Genomic DNA, 3,944 nt, shown 5'->3' on the forward strand with positions numbered 1-3,944 from the left:
ACTAACTTCATAAAATGAATTGAGAAGTATTTCTTCTTTTTTCTAAAAGAGACGATATAGAATTAATTCTTCTGTAAACGGTTAGTAGAATTCTTCAGTGAAACCATCTGGGCTTGGAGACTTCTTTCGGGGGAGTTTTATCATTACCACTTTAACTTATTTAATAGTCATAAGGCTGTTCAAGTTATTTATCTCATATTGGATGAGCTGTAACTTGTGTTTTTTGAGGAATTGGTTTATTTCAACTAAGTTGTGAAGTTTCTGTGTGTAGAATTATTTGTAGTATTCCCTTATTATCATTTCTGTCTCTTCATTGGTTTTAGTGAGACCCCTTATTTTCTTCTGGATATTGGTTATTTGTGTCCTCTCTCATTTTTCCTTTGACAGTCTTCCTAGAGGTTGTCAATTTTATTGATTTTTTTTCAAAAATCTAGCTTGGTGTTTCACTGATTTTCTTTATTGTCGATTTCATTGCTTTCTGCTTTTAATTATTTCTTTCCTTTTGTTTGGTTTGGATTAATTTTGTTCTTTCTTTTTGCAGGATCTTGAGATGGGTTCTTAGATTATTGAATTGAGACTTTTCCTCTTTACAATGTATGAATTTAGTACTATAAATTTTCCTCTAAGTGCTCTAGCTGTGTCCCACAAATTTTGATATGTTACATTTTTATTTTCACTCAGTTTAATGCATTTTTATTTCCTTTGAGACTTCCTCTGTGATTATTTAGAATGTGTTGTTTATTTTCTAAGTATTTTGAGATTTTCCTGTGCAATTTTCTCTTTTTATAAGGATACAAGTCATACTGGATTATACTATACTATTCTCGGCAGCCGTCTGTCTCGAGAGACGATGGTGTAGCTTCTTAAGAGTCTATCTGCACCGCCGAGAATGGTTGTGCAGTCCGACTCGGGAGTGACACGGTATCTGTCTCCTCCCATGTTGAATCGACATCTTGCGATGACGCTGGAGTGTCCTCTCCAGTGAAGCTGAAGCTACAGAGCCTGGGCAGGGTGATATGGAGGGTCTGCTGTTGCCCATGCAGCAGACCCCCCCTCTCTTCGCAGCTGAAGGGTCCAAGGGAAAGACGGAGTCAATACAGCTTGGCTTCAGGTGCGCCGCAGGAGTTGCCGGTGTTGACTACAACGTCAAACCGCCTTAGGGACTCCGGCTCCAGATTTTCTGTCGGGGTTTACTCCCTTAGCCTTTCCCCTGAAGAGGTATGCCGCAAGGCAGCGGAGGTTTTTTGGAGTCAGAGTTTTTCTTCTCTGATGTACCCTGACTGGAAGATCGAACCAGCGACACTTAGCTCGCAGGCCGACGCTCAATCCACTGAGCCAAACCAGCCAGGGTATACTATACTATACTATACTATACTATACTATACTATACTATACTATACTATACTATACTATAATCTAGCATAAACTATACTATAACCTAATATAAATGTCTCTCAATTAAATTTGCAAAGACCCTATTTCTAGATAAGGTTACATTCACAGGTTTCAAGGGTTAGGACCGGGGTATATTGGGGGTGGGGTCACTTCTCAATCTATGATACTACAGGGACTTTGTTTTAACTCTAGAATGAAGTATTGGGAAAAGAATCAGCCTTGTTTTTAATGAATCACAAAGTAAGAAAGCATGCAGTACCTTTTACTGACAATTGTATACAGGATTATGATGAGTGGAATTAGAGATTAGAGGCAATAAACTGATAACTGGCAAAGAACTGTTTTTAACTATACAGTGTTCAGTAAATTTGATGATAAATGTAGAAAATTTCAGAAAGCACATAGTTATAACTAGTTTTATTCTATAGCAAGATAAAATTTTGTAATAATATATGTCTGACTAATTATTATTTCAAATTACCTCTTTCTCACTTAGTGATTAATCTTGAGAGCAGGGATCTTGTCCTGCACTGCTGAGCCGAGGGCCTAATAATGATTAGATGCTCATAAATATGTGTGCAATAGATGGAATGAGTGAAAGCATACAATGTGATGATAGTATTTGCATGAAATCCTTTTATAAGACCAGTGATGAAATCCTCGGCCAGGAATGACTATGGTCCTAGGCCAGATCCTCTGCCGTAATTACCTAGCTATCCACTTCCATGGCGACACTCCTAGGGTGGACTAGCCTTTTCTATCCTAAATGCTGATGTGATATGTGCAGAGTATTCCAAATCTTTTTGTATAAAAGTCCCCCCAAAGTACAGACCTAAAAATAAGAAAAATTTCTTCTTCAATTACAGACTTTTCTTATTTGTCATTTTTTCCATTCTTTATTTTGAGAAACTCTGAAAACACAAAAATATAATGACTGAGCTTGCAACATCTAGTTCAGCTATTCATAGTTCATTCTAGTCTTTTAAAAAGGAAATCAATACAGATATAACTAAAGTCCAGTTTAACTTCTCTAGTTCCATTTTACTCTCCCACCCCCTCACCATCTCCCTATTATCATGACTTTGGGCTGTATGCTTTCAGTTCTTACTTCAAATATGTTTACATTTACATCTGGTATCTTTATTATTTTTTATACAGTTTGAATAGAGAAATGTTTTAATTTTTAAATGTGGATATTCAATTGTCCCTACAGTGTTTATCTTTCATCCACTGATTTGTAAGGTTACATTATTTTACAATAAAATTTTCTACTTATATTGTGTCTCCTGAGTTATCTTCATAATGCTATTGGCTTCTTTGTTTATTTCTGGGCAATAGCACACTGTTTTAATTAATACAGTTTTATAATGAGTACTGAATCCTAGTATAGCACTTCCTCCAATCTTGTTCTTTGTCTTGGTTATTCTTGGATCTTTACTCTTCTATATGAATTTTGCATCAGCTCATCAAATCTCTTGGCAAATAAAAAATCTCTAATTGGTGTTTTGTCTGGAAATTAATTTATTTATAATTTAATTTAGGGAATTAATATCATTATGACATAACATTCTTTAAATCTGTGAACATAACATCTCTCCACTTTCAAGTTTTATGTTTAACATTTTGTGTTTAACACATATAAAATATCTGATATAAAATATTTTAATGCTTCATTATTTTCTCCATTAAGATCTTTTTTTAACTTTTTAAAATTTTATTTATTGGTTTGAGAGAGAGAAACATCAATTTGTTGTTCCACTTATTTATGCATTCATTGGTTGATTATTGTAATTGCCCTGACCAGGGATCAAACCTGCAACGTTGGCATATTGGGACGACACCCTAACCAACTGACCAACCAGCCAGTGCCTCCATCCATTAAGATCTTTAACAGACTGCGGTCATCTTTTAGCTTTTGCCAATATTAAAAATCATACTTTTTTATGTTTTCTATATAATTTTTGAAATACTATAGGCTAATGCTTATTGAGTCCTTATTTGGCCAGACACTGTTCTAAGGACTTTACCTATGTTAACTAACTTAATCCTCATAATAACTCCAAGAGATAAATAATATTATTAGCTCCCATTTTATAGAGAAGGAAACTGCAACACAGAGAGACTAAATATCTTAACAAAAGTCACACATCTACTAAGAGGCAGGGCTTGAATTTGAGCCCGGGAGATAGTTATATATATAAATTAGATTAGATTAGAAAAAAAGTATGGTGGCCTAGCATTAGTTGCTATAGCACAGATTATGGTGTCCCAGCATTAGATCAGATTAGAAGAGAACGATGATGTCCTGGCATTAGGTTGCGAAGCAGCAGGATGCCTGGTAAGTAAGTCTTAAATACAATTGGATATTTAAAGTAACGGTGGCTATCAATGGGGCAAACACAAGGTCTTTTTCTTGTCCAGATAGTCCATGATGAAACCCAGTTTGATTTGCTTTTTCTGTGTTATTGGTTAAAATTATAAAGTCATATTAAAATTTTAAAAATAAAATTATTAAATGTGAAGCAATAAATAGGTAAATACCATTTTAA

Source organism: Furipterus horrens, unplaced genomic scaffold (genome assembly GCF_987537825.1).
Source record: "Furipterus horrens unplaced genomic scaffold, mFurHor1.1.pri manual_scaffold_2, whole genome shotgun sequence".
Lineage (NCBI taxonomy): Eukaryota > Metazoa > Chordata > Mammalia > Chiroptera > Furipteridae > Furipterus > Furipterus horrens.